At 44.0% G+C, this 19,463-nt stretch overlaps 3 pseudogenes; all 3 read left to right on the top strand.

The window, feature by feature from the left end:
• The first annotated feature begins 3,361 nt into the window (after positions 1-3,361).
• LOC127031322 (olfactory receptor 14A16-like) lies at positions 3,362-4,341 on the top strand (annotated as a pseudogene).
• A 5,047-nt stretch (positions 4,342-9,388) lies between these two features.
• LOC127031318 (olfactory receptor 14A16-like) lies at positions 9,389-10,372 on the top strand (annotated as a pseudogene).
• Positions 10,373-16,198: 5,826 nt separating this feature from the next.
• Positions 16,199-19,118, top strand: LOC127031829 (olfactory receptor 14A16-like; annotated as a pseudogene).
• Positions 19,119-19,463: the final 345 nt, after the last annotated feature.

Genomic DNA, 19,463 nt, shown 5'->3' with positions numbered 1-19,463 from the left:
TGGTTTTGGTTTTTCCTTTTGGGGTTTTTTTTGTGCAGAACTAGAGGTCAAATAATTGATGTGATGCAGTTCAAAATGCTCTTGATCTGTTGACTTTTACAAAAGGTAATTCATAGCCTCCATAAAAATCTTTGGGGAGACTAAATTGAGAATGGTATTTTAGAAAATGTCCATTTTTAGTGTGCATGCACCAATGCAGAAAAATGACTAGAAAGTTTCCTTTCCCAGCAGTTTATATTCTTTAAAGCTTGACTCTTGTAGGTGTTCTAAAATATGATTTGCTGTAAAGTTTGGTGAGCCACTGGCAGGCATGGGGTAGCTTTAGTGATCTAAATCTGGGGTCATTTCTCTGCAGGTATCCTGTGTTTCTCCTACCCTTCCCCCCAAAAAAACGTTTCCTTCTGCTGTCTTGCACTGTTAAACTGAGAGGTACTAAGGACTGGATGAATCACAGAACATGCTGAGATGGATACCTGTGAACTTACCCTTCGGTTAACATAACTAAGAGTAAATTAATCACAAGTCCCCACCCACCACAAAAGGAGTTTTGGACTTAGTGGCAGGTAGTTACTAAATTTGTGAAGCCTGGGTGGCAATTTTATTTTAGGAAGAAGGCCATAGAAGAAGAGGGTGCTGGTCTTCAGGGGAAAGTGCTGGAGCTTCCGTCTCCACGACTGTCCTATCCACCTCCACACACATAAAGGGCTTTCAAAAAGTCCCCCCAATTCCAAATAAATGAAGCAAACTCTAACAGGTCAGAACCTCAGCTGGTGTAAATATGGAGATATACCTATATCATAGAACTGGAAGGGACTCTGAAAGGCCATCAAGTCCAGCCCCCTGCCTTCACTAGCAGGATCAAGTACTGATTTTGCCCCAGATCCCTAAGTGGTCCCCCTAAGGATTAAATTCACAAGCCTGAGTTCAGCAGGCCAATGCTCAAACCACTGAGCTATCCCTCCCCCAGACCTTGACCAAACCTTGATTGAAACCAAAGGGCCAGGTCATCAATTGCATAAATAGCCCTAGCTACCCTGAAATCAATGGCACTATATCAATTTACACCAACTCAGGACCTGATCCTAAGTTTTTAGTCTTTGCCTCTGGATACCTCTTAGTAACCAACTTCAAACACCCAGGGCAGCCTGACCTGTGGGTTCTTTTGGTAGCTGCATCCCAAGAGCTGCTGATGCAGTGGAAGAAAAAAAAATTCTCTTCTCCCCTGGTGGTAATCATGTGGAGTTAATGAAGGAATAGGTTGTCCAAGGCCAGCTGGGGCTCTGGTGCCACTAGGCTCTTAGCTATTATAGGTCATATGTCTCTGATATATATATGTATTTGATTTGTCAAATACCTTAGCCAAACCTGCCTTGTTTTTAGCCAAGGGTCCTTCTGGAGATGCTGCCATTGTGCATGATCAAGGGCAGGTCATATTCCCACTCTGCGGAGTTAGGTTCGGTTAGGGCAGGTTGTCAGGGTGACTTGTTCAGAGGTCACATCAGAGGTGGGCGTACAGCCCTGGAGACCAGATTCAGCTATTTAGCCCCAGAGCAAGGACATACAGGGATGTAGCCACCTTTGGATGCTGCACAAGCTGGTATCAGCTCTAGAGTTGGGAGGCGCTTTCAGCTCTGATCCCATTTAGACCATCATGTCTCAGCTAAACCTGTGCAAGGAGGGGAGCAGGGAGCGCTCATTTGTGGAGTGGGTCCATGACTGCCAGGAACTATAGAAAGACCCACCAACTCAGGAGAACCAGTGACAGAACATGGAAATTGCTGCTGGATAATGAAGTGATGGCTCCATGAGAGAGATAAGGTGATAGACTGTTGTGCATGGAAATATATAGATACATAGTGGCCAATAGTTTCTAGTAATGGAGGATCAAATGAATCGCAATTAAGGAAAAAAATTGTCCAAAGACCAGCACAATAAGTTTTCTATTGCAACTAAATATGTTAGACTATTAATGCACAGGGCAAATTTAAGAACATAAATGTGAACTGCAATTAAAACTCTTTATGATGTTTACTATCAATTCAATCAAACAAATAGAGCCAATCAGATTTATTTATTTTATTAGAAAATTTTGACTTTTCATAGAAATCTATAAAATCCATAAATGTTGGGGTTTCTGCTGAAAACTGAAAAATTCCAATCAAAATCCTCCACAAATTAAAAAAAAATCTGTTTTTGGATAGATCGATCGATCGATCGATCGATAGATAGATAGATAGATGAGACCTTGCATAAAAATTTCTTTAACTGAAAATCCAAATTTTCTTTAAAAAGAGTTAAAGCAGAACATTATTGACCAGGGTGGGAAGTACTAATATTGTCCAATGATACCATAATTTCAAACACTGTCATTCTGTTACATCCATTTTTATTTCTGTTTCAAAGACATAACTGCAGGATGGCAGAACTAAATAAACAGCAGAGCTGACACCCAGGGAATATGAGCTGTACCTAATAGACATGCTAGAACCTTGAAACTCGGAGTCCGGTTTGAATCAGGTAGTCGTAGGCTGTCTACCTGGACCCTGCCCAAGGACATGGAGGGCACATCTATAGCACCGCTGGGAGCGAGTTTCCCAACACACCTAGGCAGACTTCACCAGCTCTGTGTTAAACATTGAGGGGTAGATGGGGACAGCGCAGGCAGCAGCTCAGTCTCGCCACTTCAGTGGAAACCTGGATGGACTCTGAGGCTTCGTAGTCAGCTGATGCCCATTCTACCTCTGGCATTTAGAATGCTCAGTGAGTCTGTCCTCTTTCATTAGAATGTGGGAACTGGACTGTCTTGGAGTTCTAGTACTTTAGTTTTGTGCCCAAGTTTTTTCTCTGTTGTTTTACAGATTTGAGGGGCCATATTTGTTCTATCTGAGGGTTTGGGTTGTAATTTATTCCAGTCTTTAATGCATTTGATCAAGTGACGCCTTGGGCCACATCCTCAGATGGTGGAAAGTGATGCAGCCCCATGGCCTGTAAGGGCATTACACCAGTTGACACTAGTGGGATAACACACCTGGGTTATGGTCTGATTGCATACAGCAGTTGTAGCTGTGTTAGTCCCAGGTTATTAGAGAGCAAAGGTGGGTGAGGTAGTCTGTGTGGCTCGAAAGTTTGTCTCTCTCACCCACAGAAGTTGGTACAATAACAGATATTACATCACCCTTCTTGTCTCACCAGTGCTCTGATTGTCGGAGGTGAGGAGCACTCCCTGCTCCTAGTCAATTGAAGTGACAAGTGCTGTGCACCATTGACATTCAGATCATGGGGTATTACTCAGAAGGAAATAAGGGTAATTCCCTCTGTTGCTCTAACTTGACTGTTGTCCTTCTCCTTCTCTCCACAGCCATCACACAATGTGCTGGGGAAGAAAATGTTCAACCGAACCACTGTGACCGAGTTCCTTCTGCTAGCGTTTTCTGATGTTAGGGAGCTGCAAATTTTGCACTTTGTGGTGTTTCTAATGATTTACCTGGCAGGCCTGATGGTGAATCTTCTCACCATCACAGCCATAGCCTTCAACCAACATCTTCACACTCCCTTGTACTTCTTCCTGGTGAATCTGGTCATCCTAGACCTTGGCTCCATCTCTGTCACCCCCAGAAACCCATGTCCAATTCCCTCATGAACACCAGGGTGATTTCTTATTCTGGATGTGTCGCCCAAGTCTTTCTCTTCATGTTCCTTGGTTCAGCTGATCTCGGCATCCTGACTGTCATGGCATATGACCGATATGTCGCCATTTGCCAACCACTGCACTATGAGAGAGTGATGAACAGGAGAGCTTGTGTCCAAATGGCAGCCAGTGCCTGGATCAGTGGTATTCTTTACTCTGCCCTGCACACTGGGAACACGTTTGTAATATCCTTCTGTGGAGGTAACAGAGCGGATCAGTTCTTCTGTGACATCCCCCAGCTACTCAAGCTTGCCTGCTCTGACTCAGACCTCAATGAAAGTGGTTTTATTGCCTTTAGTGCATGCTTAGTCTTAAGTTGCTTTGTTTTAATAATTGTGTCATATGTTCAGATCTTCAAAACTGTGCTGAGAATCCCCTCTGAGCAGGGCCGGCATAAGGCCTTCTCCAACTGCCTTCCTCACGTTACAGTTGTCTCTTTGTTTATTTTCTCTGGCATCTTTGCCTACCTGAAACCCAACTCCAGCTCAACATCAGGTCTGGATCTCGTGGTGGATGTTTTCTATTCCGTGGTGCCTCCAATGATGAATCCGATCATCTACAGCATGAGGAACAAGGAGATCAAAGCTGCCCTGAGGAAATTGATTGGACAGAGGTTATTCATAATCAATAAAATGTTCATCTTTCTCCTTTGATTTTAATTTCCTTCTGTGCTTCCAGGGGTGCTGGAACAATTTTTATAGTGGGGGTGCTGAGAGCCATTGAACCAAGCTTTCTAAACACTGCATATAATAGAAACTACTTCAAGCCAAGGGGTACTGCAGCACCCCTCACACCCTTAGTTCCAACACCCATGTGTGTTTCTTTACAAATAAATCAGCTGATGACATTTTTGTCTCCATGAGCATATGATTTGCCATCTCTTTATACACAAAGGGGAATTTGCATGGGGAAAATGAAAACACCACTCAAGTCAGTGGAGCTACCATAAATTTATACCAGTATGAATAATATCAGCATCTATTTGTCTGTCTGTCTGTTTATCTGTCACAGGACTGAATACTGCCACCCATCATCATGCTATCTGAGCACCTTCTGTATAATACCAGTAGCCATATCAAAGTCCTTAGTGGACTTCATGGAGTCCCTGACTCTTCTTTTTGGGAGTACAAAATTGGATTGCAGTATCAGTGCAATAACTGTTTTTTTTGCTTCTGTTTCTGATTTTTAGTTTATATTTTTTTTACCTAATCAGTAGGTGGGTTTATTTCTTTCATTGTTCCATTGTTTTTAAGGTGGGACTGACTGGGAAGATGGTAAGTGTTCATTGAGACAGCATTGTCAATGTTTTGCTACCTATTGGGGGGTGCCTCTTCTTCACCTCTTTGATGGGGTTTTCTACACGATCGGCAAATTTTCTTTCTACAATGATAAAGGTTTGACAAGTGTCTGCATGGTTGAGTTCCTATTGAAATAATTATATGAATAGAGCTGGGTCATTACTGTGTTATTAATGATGTGTTAGGGAACCAAGACCCTTAGGTAGACATCTTTTTATTATTGTAACTTAAATAAATAAATCTATGCTGTGTCATTCGTGCTATGGTGGGAAAGGGTTGCTTATTTGTTTGTTTCAGAGGAAGCTGTGAGTATTTCTGTGCATATCCTCCAGGAGGCTCACTACTCCCTGAAATTGTTCTACTCTTTATCTCTGGATCAGAGATCACAGCTGGGGGTCCCTAGCTTGAATGGGAGCTTCAGCTCTCCACTCTGCAGCCTGGAATTCCCAAGAACCCTGGCTCAAGACAGGGCTCTGAGGGCTTCCAGATTCCATGCCATGGAGCTGGGAGCCTGGAATCCCAGTGTCCACAGCTCTGGGCTAACCTTGCCATGCAGATTGTCCTGGGCCAGGAACCCAAAGGCTTCCATATTCCCAGGCCAACTGGCTCCTTGGAATCAATGCTGAGAGGGGAAGCCTGGGGAGCCAGGGTTCCCAAGAGACTGGAAGCCCTGGGGTACCCAGTCTGGGACAGTTGCATGGCTGGCCAGACCCTGAGCAGCAGTCCCTAAGCCCATTCCCTAGGCCATTCCTGCAGCCATTGTTCAGACACCACTGCCAAAGACTGTTGCCAGAACCATGATCAACAGCTGCTGGATCTGGCCCTGATATCCCAAATTCAGCCCTGAACAAGCACAGCTTCTCCAAGATGGAGCAACAGCAGGAGTTGAAAAACTATTTCAGATCCCTGCAATAGGCAGAGAAAGGGCTCTGGGTCCTCAGTGCGGGACACTGTGTCCCCAATCACATGGTCTTTGTCAGCAGGACTCTAGGGGCACAACACAAGCCATGTTAGGCAGAGCTCTGTGCCCTGAAGGGGGGGTTTGCTGAACAATGCCCCCCCACCCCAGGTGGAGCAGCCATTTCTAAGACGCTGCTTCCAAAATGCTTGAGTTTGATTCTCCAACAGGTCACTAGCCCTGGTGGACACTGACCCGAGGAACCTCCAATGAGATCCTCAGTTTCCTGCCCCAGGTCAGGAGGTGGCAGTGGTGGCTGGTTGTTGTTCAGCTTGAGCCTTAATTTATGGAAGGTTTATCTGGAGCATGGTCCAAGCACAGGACTTAGAACCAGAACAGAGTTGTAATCAGACTCCTCTCTACCCAGGGCTATAGGCTGTTTAGCTCATTCCTGGACATGTGTGGTGCATCTCCTGTTGGCCATCTCTGTGATGTAGCTCCGTCACCTACACAGGGACATGGCACACTGAGGACCATCCAACAGCTCCCATTCTGTGGCCACCTCCAGGATTGATGATGAGCCGTAGACATGCCATACAAGGAGAGGAGAGGGTGGTGGTCCTCAGGAGAAACTTTTGGAACTTCAGTCTCCAACCTCGCCCTACTCCCCCCTCCACACACAAAATGGTCTTTCAAAAGACACCCCTAATCCCAACTAAACAAATTAAACTCTGACAGGCCAAATCCTCAGCTGATATAAATCGGCCATAGCACAATTGAAATCAAAGGGCCAGGCCATCATTCGGCATAATTAGCCCTAGCTACTCTGAAATCAGTGGAACTGTATTAATTTATACCAGCTCAGGAAATGATCATTCTTTATTAGAGTTTGTCTCTGGCTACCTCCTAGTGATCAATTTCAAGCAGCCAGTTAAGCCTGGGCTGTGAGTTCCTCTGGTGGCTGCATTCCAAGAGCTGCTGAGCCAATGCAGGGGCAAAAAAACTCTGTTCCCCCGAAAGTAATTATGTGGCATGAATGAAAGAAGAGACTATTCCAGGCCAGCGGAGCTTCTGGTGCTCTAAGCTATTGTAGGTCAACTGTCTGTGCTATAAATATATATTTGATTTGGCAAATATCTTGGGACACTCTTTGGGCCTCAACCTTGCCTTGTTTTTAGCCAAGGGTCCTTCCAGAGATGTTGCTATTGTGTAAGATCAAGGCTGAGTTGTGTTCTCCCTCTGTGGGGTCAGTTAGAGTATATTGTCAGGGTGGTTTGTTCAGAGGTGAGATCATTGCTGGGCTCACAACCCTGGAGACATCATTCGACTATTTAGACCCAGAGCAGAGACTTCCTGGGCTGTAGCCATGTTAAGCTGTACAGCTGGGAGGGACTTTCAGTCCCTGATTCTATTTAATCCTTCATCTCTCAGCCAAGCCTGCCCCAGGAGTGGAGCAGGAAGTGCTCATCTGTGGCATGGATCCCTGTCTACTTGGAACTGCAGGGAGACTCAGTAACCCAGAAAGCCAGGGAGAGAATATGAAAATCAGTGCTGGATAATGCAATGATGGGTTTCTGAGAGAGATATATCAACAGTGGTCATTAATTTCTAACACTGCAGGATCAAATGCTTTGCAAGTTGGGAAAATCTATCCAAAAACCAACACAGTAAGTTTGCTATTGTCTTTTTTTCTTCATTAGAAAATACTGTCTTTTCATAGAAGTAACCCCAAATTTCCAAACTTTGGAATTTCTGCAACAGGAAACCAATCATTCTCTGCTGAAAACTGAAAAATTCCAGCCAAAATCTCACCCCTCAAGAAAAAAATCAGCTTTTGAATAGATAGATAGATAGATAGATAGATAGATAGATAGATAGATAGATAGATAGATAGATAGATGAGACCTTGCATAAAAATTTGTTTAACTGAAAACACAAATTTTCTTTAAAAAGAGTCAAATCAGAATATTATTGACTAGGATGGGAAGTACTAATGTTGTCCAGTGACACCATAATTTTCAAAGATGTCATTCTGTTATATCCATTTTTATTTCTTTTTCAAAGACATAACTGCAGGATGACAGGACTGAATAAACAACAGAGCTGTTACCCAGGGAATATGAGCTGTACCTAACAGACATGCTTGAACCTTGAAACTCAGAGTCTGGGTTGAATCAAGCAGTGGCAGGCTGTCTGTCTGGACTTTGCCAAAGGACACTAAGGGCATATCTACACCACAGCTGGGAGCATGCTTCCAAACTCAAGTAGGCAGACTTCACTAGCTCATAGCAGAGCAGATGGGGCCAGTACAGGGAGCGGCTCAGTCTAGTCACCTCAATATGAACCTGCCTTAACAGCATGGGTTCGTAGTTGGATGGAGCCTGATCTGGTGCACAGGCTACCTCTGGCTACATGGGTATGTTTTGTGCAGTAACTTGAGCAGAACTAGCCCATGTCCATCTACTGGAGCTGGGAAGGTGTTCCCCTCTCCTGTGTAGATGGACCACCAAGAGGTCAATGGGACAGGGATCCAAACCTCCTGGTCTATCAACATATCCCATGTGCAACACTGCTGCCAGCTGAGCACAGAGTCTGTAAATGAGTTCACAGTGCAGATACATGATAAAACATATCCCACCCCCACAGAGCTCATAAAAGAAAAGTCAGAGAAAGGGAGGAAGAGGAAACGGAGACATGGGGAGAGGAAGTGACCATCCCAAGGTCATACAGCAGGTCACTTGCAGAGACAAGAACAAAAGCCAAGTCTCCTGACTGCCTCTGACCAGCACATACCAGATATAAAGTCACAGAGGGAAACGACACAACCTAGCAGTAACTGTGCAATGCTACCAGCCCATCTTTACTCTGAGATGGGAGTGCTGCTGGGATTGGTGCCATTAATTAATTTGTAACCAAGTGGCAGGTCATCTATAAACAGAGGTTGGAGAGGAATTGTTACAGACAAGCTAGCACTTAGGATGCTCAGCGAGTGTGTCATATTTCCCTAGAAAGTGGGAATTGGGCTGTCTTGGGGTTCTAGTACTTTAGTTTCATGCCAAAGTTTTTTCTCTGTTGTTTGACAGAGTTGAGGGGCCATATTTGCTCAATCTGTGGCTTTTTTTTGCAATTTGTTCCAGTCTTTAATGCATTTGTTCAAGTGACATCTTGGGCCAGATCCTCAGATGGTGCAAACTGATGTAGCCCCATAGATTTTATGGGAGTTATGCTAATTGACACCAGTGTGTTAACACACTTGATTGTATGCAGTACTTGTAGCCATGTTGGTCCCAGAATATTAAATAGACAAGGCTGGTGAGGTAGTATGTGAGGCTCGAAAGTTTGTCTCACCCATGGAAGCTGATACAATAACAGCTATTACCTCACTGACCTTCTCTCTCTAGTGCTCTGATCATCAGCAGTGAGATCATGGGACAATTACTAAGAAGGGAATCAAGGCCATTCTCTCTGACAATCGAATCCTGAGTGTGGACCTTCTTCTTCCCTCCACAGCCATCACACAACTTGCTGAGGAATGTCCAACCGAACCACCATGACCAAGTTCTTTCTCCTGGGATTCTCTGACATTCGGGAGCTGCAGATTTTGCACTTTGTGGTGTTTCTAATGATTTACCTGGCAGGCCTGATGGGGAATCTTCTTATCATCACAGCCATAGCCCTCAACCCCTATCTTCACACTCCCTTGTACTTCTTCCTGGTGAATCTGGCCATCCTAGACCTTGGATCCATCTCCGTCACCATCCCCAAATCCATGGTTAATTCCCTTATGAACATCAAGGTGATTTCTTATTCTGGATGTGTTGCCCAAATCTTTCTCTTCATGTTCCTTGGTTCAGCTGATCTCGGCATCCTGACTGCCATGGCATATGATCGATATGTCGCCATCTGCCAACCACTGCTCTATGAGAGAGTGATGAACAGGAGAGCTTGTGTCCAAATGGCAGCCAGTGCCTGGATCAGTGGTATTCTTTACTCTGCCCTGCACACTGGGAACAATTTGCATTATCCTTATGTGGAGGAAATGTGGTGGATCAGTTTTTCTGCGCCATTCCCCAGCTACTCAAGCTTGCCTGCTCTGACTCAGACCTCAGTGAAACTGAGGTTATTGTCTTCAGTGCATGCTTAGCTTTAAGCTGTTTTGTTTTAATAATTGTGTCATATGTTCAGATCTTCAGATCAGTGCTAAGAATCCCCACTGAGCAGGGCCGGCAAAAAGCCTTCTCCACCTGCCTGCCTCACATCACTGTTGTCTCTTTGTATGTTTCCACTGGCATCATTGCCTACCTGAAACCCCACTCCAGGCCCATATCACATCTGGATCTCGTGGTGGATGTTTCCTATTCCATGGTACCTCCAGTGCTGAATCCAATCATCTACAGCATGAGAAACAAGGAGATCAAAGTTGCCCTGAGGAAACTGATTGGATGGAGGTCATTTAAAACAAATAAAAAGTCCATCTTTCTATTTTGATTTTAACTTCCTTCTATGTTTCCTTATAAATATAATCAAATGATGATATAATTGACTCCATGAGATCATGGTTTGTCATCTCTTTGTGCGAAAAGGGGAATTTGGAGTGGCAAAAATGAAAACACGACTCAAGTCAATGGATTTAATGTAAATGCATACCAATGTAAATAATATCATTATCTATCTGTTTGCCTGTGTATCTATCTATCACAGTACTGTGTACTGCCACCCATCACCATGCTATGTTAGCACCTTCTTCATAAAATCATTAGCCATATCAAAGTCCTTAGTGGACCTCAGGGAGTGTCTGGCTTTTCTTTTTTGGAGTAAAAATTGGATTGCAGTATCAGTTCAATACCTGTTTGTTTTTTGTCTTTATCTCTGTTTTTTTAGTTTTTGGTGGGTTGATTTCTTTCTTTGTTCAAAGTATTTTTAAGGTGGGAATGACTACGCAGATGGTAAGTGTTCACTTAGACAACATTGTTGATGTTCTGTTACCTATCAGGAGTGCCCAAATGTCATCTGTTTGATGGGGTTTTCTGAGCGAGCTGAAAGTTTTCTTTCCACAATGATAAAGATGTGTACAAGAAGTGTCTGCATGATTGAGTTTCTGCTGAAATAATTATATGAATAGGGCTGGGATGTTATCTTACTTTTAATGATGTGTTAGGGAACCAAGAACCTTAGGTAAACATCTTTTCATTATTGTAACCCTAAATAAATCAATGCTGTGTCATTTGTGCCATGGTGGAAAAAGGTTGTTTGTTTGTTTAAGAGGAAACCGTGGAATATTTCTTAAAGACAATCAGACATAATAATGAGGCCAATTTTGATCCTTTTTAAATCACTGGGATTTAGCCACTCACTTCAAATTGATCAGGATTTGGCCAAAGGCCAATACACACAACGATCCAAGAATGGGTAATGGTGGCCGAGAGAATGTGAGTGCAACAGAGATGCATGGACAAATTCCCCATCTCAGATTGCAGAGGAGAATCTGTGTTAGTATGTATCATCAAAACCGACTAGGAGTTCTTGTGGCACCATAGAGACAAACATATTTATTTGGGCATTAGCTTTCGTGGGCTAAAACACACTTCATCAGATGCATGGAATGAAAAATACAGTAGGCAGGTATAAATATACAGCCTACTGTATTTTTCACTCCATGCATCTGATGAGGTGGGTTATAGCCCACAAAAGCTAATATCCAAATAAATATGTTAGTCTCAAACATGCCACAAGGACTCCTTTGTGTTTTCCACATCTCAGCTAATCCTTTGCTAATGCAGAGTAGCTCCATCAACATTGGTGGTTTGATACTGGCTCAAAGACACAAGGCTAAATTCAATAGTGACATAAACACTGGTGTATGCAGTGTTGTTGCAGCCATGTTGGTCACCAAATATTTGAGAGACACAGTGGGTGAGGTTAATATTTGACCAAGTTCTGCAGGGGAGAGAGACAAGCTCTAAAAAGTGTACAGAGCTCTTCTTCAGGTCTGGAGATGAGCTCTGCATAAGGGCCACCTTCTCTCTCTAATAAATACTGGTATGAGTAATTTGTCTGGTGTCATATGCACTGACCTGGCATTTCATGCATCATCCATTGTAAAACTAGTCACATTAAAGCTAAGAAAGGATCTCACAAAGCCGGCCTATTAATAGTATTAGAATACCATCTCTCTGCATGGATATATACAATTCGTATATGAGGGACAAAAGCATAGTATGTGATTCAAGAGATAGATCGATAGATCAATAGATAACACCAATTATTGTGACTCATTTCCTCTTCGTGTCTGTCTATAAATATTCAATATTAAACATTATTTACCAAAAGCCGTTATGCCCCTTCTGGGCTCCTAACTCCATCTGATGGGTTCTGTTCCTGCTCTGCAGTGCAGGTCACTCAAGCCAGGCCTCCCCACTGGCTGCTCTGGAGAACTTCTTCAAAAGTTCTCTCTGGCCCTGGGTCTCCTCTCTGCACCCCCTGCAGGAGGCTCCATACTCCCTGACTTTCTTCTACTCCTTATGCCTGGAACAGATATCACAGATCAGAGTCCCTGGCTAGAATGGGAACTCGACTCTCAGCTCTTCATCCTGGAAGCCCCAAGGACCCTGGCTCAAGACATTTCCAGAAGTTGTGATCGTTAGAAACATGAAAGTGCAGCATCTCTCCTCTCCTCTCCTCTCCTCTCTTCATTTAGACACAAGGAGAACCATAATCTGCTGAGACAAATGAGCAAACCAATGCTGGTTCATTGACAGTGGAATGCCTTCTGAACCCACAGCACAAGTCTGTGAAACTTCAGGATGTGGCCTATGGCCTACCCATTCTCCAAATCTTTCCTTGAAGCCATGAACACAGGACATGATGCACCTGGGAAAAATTATATGGAGGGAGAATATTATGGTTGGTGAATGAGGCATGTTTTCATTATCATTGAAAAGGGAAGAAGGCTAGTGTCGATTGGGGGAATTGTGTAGCTTGTAAATGGTGAGGGGGAAAGATAGGTGGAGAAGGGAACGTCTGTGATTTTTGGAAGGTGGAGAAGTGTAGGGGTAGTGAAGGGCAGAGAAAACTGTGGCTGGTTGAAGAAGAAGAATGTGCTACCTCATTGGTGGAGAAAAATTTGCCATTTGCTTAATGGGGGAAAATTACAGTTAGTTAATGGGAAAATTGTTTGCTGACGGAAGGAGAATGTTATGCTGGACAAATTGCTTAGTATTTGGTGGACCAAGTCAATGTATTTTCATGTGTTCTTATCATACTGGGCACAGACTAACAGTTTGGGCTCTCTTATCAGTCAAGATAGATAAGAAATGCAAATATTGCGGTGACTTGATCCTATGGCTCACACCACAAGGCTATATCTATGTAAGAGATTATCCAGTTGGATGGAACCCATTCCTGGAGCCATTGCTCAGACTGCACTGCCACTGACTGCTGCCAGAATGCTTAGTAAGGGCTGAAGGACCTGACCCTGGCATCCCAAATTCAGCCCCCAAAAAGCACACCTTCTCCAATGTAGAGCAACAGCAGGGGCTGAAAAATTCTTCCAGATCCCTGAAGTCTGCAAAGAAAGCACTCTGGTTCCTCAGTGCAGAACAGTGTGTCCCAGATCACATGGTCTGTCAGCAGATGGAACAAAAGCCTCGTTAGGCAGAGCTCTGTGCACTGAACATAAGAACATAGGAAAGTAAGAATGGCCATATTTTCTCAGACCAAAGGTCCATCTAGTCCAGTGTCCCGTGTTCCAACAGTGGCCAATAACTGGTACCCAAGAGGGAATGAACAGAACAGGTAATCATCAAGTGAGCCATCCCGTTGCCCATTCCCAGCTTCTGGCAAACAGAGGCTAGGCACACTATCCCTGCCCATTCTGGCTAACAGCCATTGATGGGCCAATCCTTCTTAAACTTATTTAGCCCTTTTTTGAACCCTGTTATAATCCTGGCCTTCACAACATCCTCTGGCAAGGAGTTCCACAGGTTCACTGTGCATTGTGTGAAAAAATATTTCCTTTTGTTTGTTTTAAATCTGCGGCCTATTAATTTCATTTTGTGACCCCTAGTTCTCATTTTATGAGAAGGAGTAAATAACACTTCCTTATTTACTTTCCCCACACCAGTCCTTATTTTTTAAACTTCTATCATATTCCCCCGAGTCACTGGAGGGTGATTTGCTGAGCAACCCTCTCCCCCCATCCTTAGTGGAGAAGCCATTCTGGAGAAGCTGCTTCCCAAATGTTTGAGTTGGATTCTCCAACAGGACACCTTGGAAGACAGGGTGATGAGCCCTAGACAGACCTCAGAGGAGAGGGCTGTAGTATACAGGGGAAACTATTGGAGCCTCAGTCTATGACTATACCCTATCCCCATCCACGTACATAATGGGCTTTCAAGAGATACCCTCAATCCCAAATAAACAAAGTGAACTCTGGCAGGCTAGGCCCTCAGTTGGTGTAAATTGGCCATAGCTTGATTGAAATCAAAGGGCCAGGTCACCTGTTGGTGTAAATAGCCCTAGCTACTTTGAAATCAATGAAACTGCATCAATTCTAACCATCTCAGGACATGACCTTTCATTTTTCATGCTTGTCTCAGGGTACCTCTTAGTGTCCAACTTTGAACACCCTGGGCAGTCTGAGTTGTGGGTTCTTCTGGTGGCTGCCTCCCAAGAGCTGCTGATGCAATGCAGGGGAAAAAATTATCTGCTGCCCCAATGGTAATCATGTGGAAATAATGAAGGAACAGATTATTCCAGGCCAGCTAAGCTTCTGGTGCTGCTAGCCTCTTAGCTATTGTATGTCACATGCCTGTGCTATAAATATACATTTCACTTGTCAGATACTTTAGCCAAATCTGCCTTGTTTTTTTAGCCAAGGGTCCTTTCAGGGATGTTGCTGTTGTGTGAGATCCAGGGCAGGTGCTGTTCCCGCTCTGTGGGGTTAAGGTTGGCTTGGACAGGTTGTCCAGGTGGTTTTTTCCTGAGGTCACATCTGAGCTGGGCTCACAACCCTGGAGACTGGATGCAGCTATTTAGCCCCAGAGCAGGGACATACTGAGCTGTGATGGTGTTTGATGCCTGTACAATCCAGGAGCAGTTCTAGATCTTCAGGGGTTTTCAGTCCCTCATCGCATTTAGTCCGTCACCTCTTGGTCAAGTCTGCCTGAGGAGGGGAGCAGGGAGCACCCATCTGTGGAGTGGTTCCCTGTCTGCTAGGAACTGCGGAGAGACCAGCAACTCAGGAAATCCATCTTTGGACATGGAAACCGCTGCTGGGTAATGCAGTGATGTTTACATGAGAGGGAGAAGGTGATAGACTGTTTTGCATGGACATGTATAGATAGATAGATAGATAGTGGCCACTTTTTCTACTACTGGAGGATCAAATGCATCCCAAATTGGGAAAAATTATTGAAAGACCAACGCATTAAGTTTGCTATTTCAATTAAATATATTAGAGTATTAATGTACAGGGCAAATTTAAGAACCTAAATCTGACTTCCAATTTTAACTCTTTATGACTTTTACTATCTATTTAATCAAATAAGTAGGGACAGTCAGATTTTTTTTATTTCCTTTTTGTTAGTAAATATTGGTTTTTCATACAAGTCCCTCAAATCCTCAAATTGGATTTGGCAACAGAGAACCAAACATTTTCTGCTGAAAACAGCCGAAAACTGGAAAAGTCTAAGCAACTCCCCCCCCACCCTTCACAAAAGGAAAATAATGGCCTTTGGCTAGATTAGATAGATAGATAGATAGATTTAACTGAAAACCAATTTCTTCTTTTAAAACAGTTTAACAAGTACATTTTTCACCAGCTGTATTTGGAAATTATCTTTCAGGCAGGATAGGAAGCAGTAATATTGTCCAATGATACCATAATTTCAAATACCATCACCCTGTCCTATCCATTTTTATTTCTGTGTCAAAGACATAGCAGCAGGATGGCAGAACTTAGTAAACAGCAGAATTGACAGCCCAGGAATTATGGGCTGTACCTAACAGGCATACTAGCACTTTAATAATAATAGGAGATATACCAATCTCCTAGAACTGGAAGAGACCTTGAAAGGTCACTGAGTCCAGCCCCTTGCCTTTACTAGCAGGACCAATTTTTGCCCCAGATCCCTAAGTGGCCCCCTTAAGGATTGAATTCACATCCCTGAGTTTAGCAGGCTAATGCTCAAACGACTGAGCTATTCCTTCCTCGCTACTTTGAAACTCAGAGTGGAGATTCAGTCAAGAGGTTGCAGCCTGTCTGTCTGGACCCTGCCCAAAGACATTAAGGGCACATCTACACTGCAGCTAGGAATGTGCTTCCCAACTCAGGTAGGCAGATTTCACTAGCTATGCTGTAAAAATAACAGAGTAAATGCCGGCAGCACAGGGAATGACTTAGTCTAGCCACCTCATAAGAACGGTCATACTGGGTCAGACCAAAGGTCCATTTAGCCCAGTATCCTGTCTTCCAACAGTGGCCAGTGCCAGGTGCCCCAGAGGGAATGAACAGAACAGGTTACTATCAAGTGATCCATGCCCTGTCACCCATTCTCACTTCTGGCAAACAAAGGCTAAGGACATCATCCCTGTCCATCTTGGCTAATAGCCATTGATGGACCTATCCTCCATGAATTTATCTAATTCTTTTTGAACCTCAGTACAAACCCGACTGAACTCCATGGTTACATAGACAGATGGAGCCTGAGCTGCTGACTAGGTTACCTCAGGGCTACATGAGTAAGTTTTCTACAGTAACTTCAGCAGAGCTACCCCATGTCTGTTTACTGGAGCTGGGAAGATGCTCCCAGCTGCAGCATTGACAGACCCCAGGAGGTCAATGGGACAGGAATCCAGACCTCCTGGTCTATCACCATATCCTGTGTGCAACACTGCTGCCAGCTGAGCACGAAGGCTGTAAATGGGTGCACTGAGCATGCATATGAGAAGACACAGCCCATCTTCCACAGAGTTCATAAAAGACCAGGCAGACAAAGGGAAGGAGGGAGGGAGGGAGGGGAAACAGAGGCTCGGGGAGGAGAAGTGACCAGCCCAAGATCACACAGCAAGCCACTGGCAGAGATAAGAACACAACTCAGGTCTTTTGACAGTTGCTGCCCCACTCAGGCCAGACAAAGTCACTGAGCAATGCTACTAGCCCATCGACACCCAGAGATGGGAGTGGAGCTGGGATTGGTGCCATCAGTCAATTTGTAACCAGGTATCAGGTCATCTATATACAGAGCTTGGGAAGGAATCATTACACACAAGCTTATACTTTGGATGCTCAGAGTGTCTGTCATATTTCTCTAGTGGGAATCAGGAAGTCTTGGAATTCTAGTACTTTAGTTTCATGCCCAAGTTTTTCCTCTGTTGTTTTACAGAGCTGAGGAATCATCTTTGCTAGATCTGTGGGCTTGGGTTGTAATTTGTTCCAGTCTTTAATGCATTTGTTCAACTGGCATCTTAGGCCAGATACTCACATGGTGTATACAAGGGTGACCAGATAGCAATTGTGAAAAATTTGGACAGATGGTATGTGTGTGTGTGCAGGGGAGGGGTAATAGGAGCCTATATAATACAAAACCCCGAGTATTGGGACTGTCCCTATAAAATCAGGACATCAGGTCATCCTAGTGTAAACTGATGCTGCCCCGTGGACTGTAAGAGAGTTTTGTCAATTGACACTAATGGGCTGAGTAATGGGCTGATTGCATGCAGTACTTGTAGCTGCATTGGTCCCAAGTTTATAGATTCACAGATTCTAGGACTGGAAGGGACCTCGAGGGGTCATCGAGTCCAGTCCCCTGCCCTCATGGCAGGCACAAATATTGTCTACATCATCCCGGATAGACATTTATCTAACCTACTCTTAAATATCTCCAGAGATGGAGATTCCACAACCTCCCTAGGCAATTTATTCTAGTATTGGTTGCTTATTAGAGAGCCAAGGTGGGTTAGGTAGTCTGTGTGGTTTGAAGGTTTGTCTCTCTCATCAAGAGAAGTTGGTCCAATAACTGATATTGCTTCACTTAACTTGTCTTTCTAGTCATCTGATTGTCAGAGGTGAGGAGCTCTCATTGCTCCTAGTCAATGGAAGGATGGGAGGAGTGCTGTGCACATTTCACAGTAGATGATGAGGTATTATTCAGAAGGCAATAATGGTAATTCCCTCTGACTCTCTTATCCTGACCATGGCCCTTCTCCTTCCCTCCACAGCTATCAGACAACGTAATGAGGAAGAAAATGTTCAGCCGAACTACTGTGACTGAGTTCCTTCTCCTGGGATTTTCTGACATTTGGAAGCTGCAGAATTTGCACTTTGTGGTGTTTCTAATGATTTATCTGTCACGCCTGATGGGGAATCTTCTCATCATCACAGCCATAGCCCTCAACTGCCATCTTCACACGTCCAAGTACTTCTTCCTGGTCAATCTGTCCATCCTTGACCTTGGATTCATCTCCATCACCATCCCCAAATCCATGGCCAATTCCCTCATGAACACCAGGGTGATTGCTTATTCTGGATGTGTCACTCAAGTCTTTCTCTTCATGTTCCTTGGTTCAGCTGATCTCGGCATCCTGACTGCCATGGCGTACGACTGATATGTCGCCATCTGTCAACCACTGCACTATGAGAGAGTGATGAACAGGAGAGTTTGTATCCAAATGGCAGCCAGTGCCTGGATCAGTGGTATTCTTTACTCTGCCCTGCACACTGGAAACACATTTGCATTATCCTTATGTGGAGGCAACAGGGTGGATCAGTTCTTCTGCGACATCCCCCAGCTACTCAAGCTTGCCTGCTCTGACTCAGACCTCAGTGAAACTGGGGTTATTGTCTTCAGTGCATGCTTAGCTTTAAGCTGTTTTGTTTTAATAATTGTGTCAGATCTTCAGATCAGTGCTAAGAATCCCCACTGAGCAGGGCCAGCAGAAAGTCTTCTCCACCTGCCTGCCTCACATCCTTGTCTGTTAGTATGTTTCCACTGGCATCATTGCCTACCTGAAACCCAACTCCAGGTCCACATCACATCTGGATCTCATGGTGGGTGTTTTCTATTCCAGGGTACCTCCAGTGCTGAATCCAATCATCTACAGCATGAGGAACAAGGAGATCAAAGTTGCCCTGAGGAAATTGATTGGATGGAGGTGATTCATAATAAATAAAATGACAATTTTTCCCTTTTGTTTTTTAAGTTCCTTCTCTGTTTCCTTAGAAATAAACTGTTAAAATAAACAAATACATGTCATCTATTGAGGGTGTCCATTTTTCATCTCTTTGATGAGGTTTTGTGAACAAGCTGAACATTTTCTTTCCACAGTGATAAAGGAGTGCAGATGAGATATCTGCATGGTTGATGTCCTGCTGAAATAATTTTACAAATACATATGGGATATTAACATCACTGGTTTAATATTGATCTGGCTCTGGCCCAAAGACACTAGGCTAAGTTCAATAGTGACATAAACATTGGTTTAAGTCAGGGGTCGGCAACCTTTCGGAAGTGGTGTGCCAAGTCTTCATTTATTCACTCTAATTTAAGATTTCGCATGCCAGTAATACATTTTAATGTTT

The sequence above is a fragment of the Gopherus flavomarginatus genome, chromosome 11 (assembly GCF_025201925.1).
Source record: "Gopherus flavomarginatus isolate rGopFla2 chromosome 11, rGopFla2.mat.asm, whole genome shotgun sequence".
Lineage (NCBI taxonomy): Eukaryota > Metazoa > Chordata > Testudines > Testudinidae > Gopherus > Gopherus flavomarginatus.
This window is presented reverse-complemented; position numbering and strand designations above follow the sequence as displayed.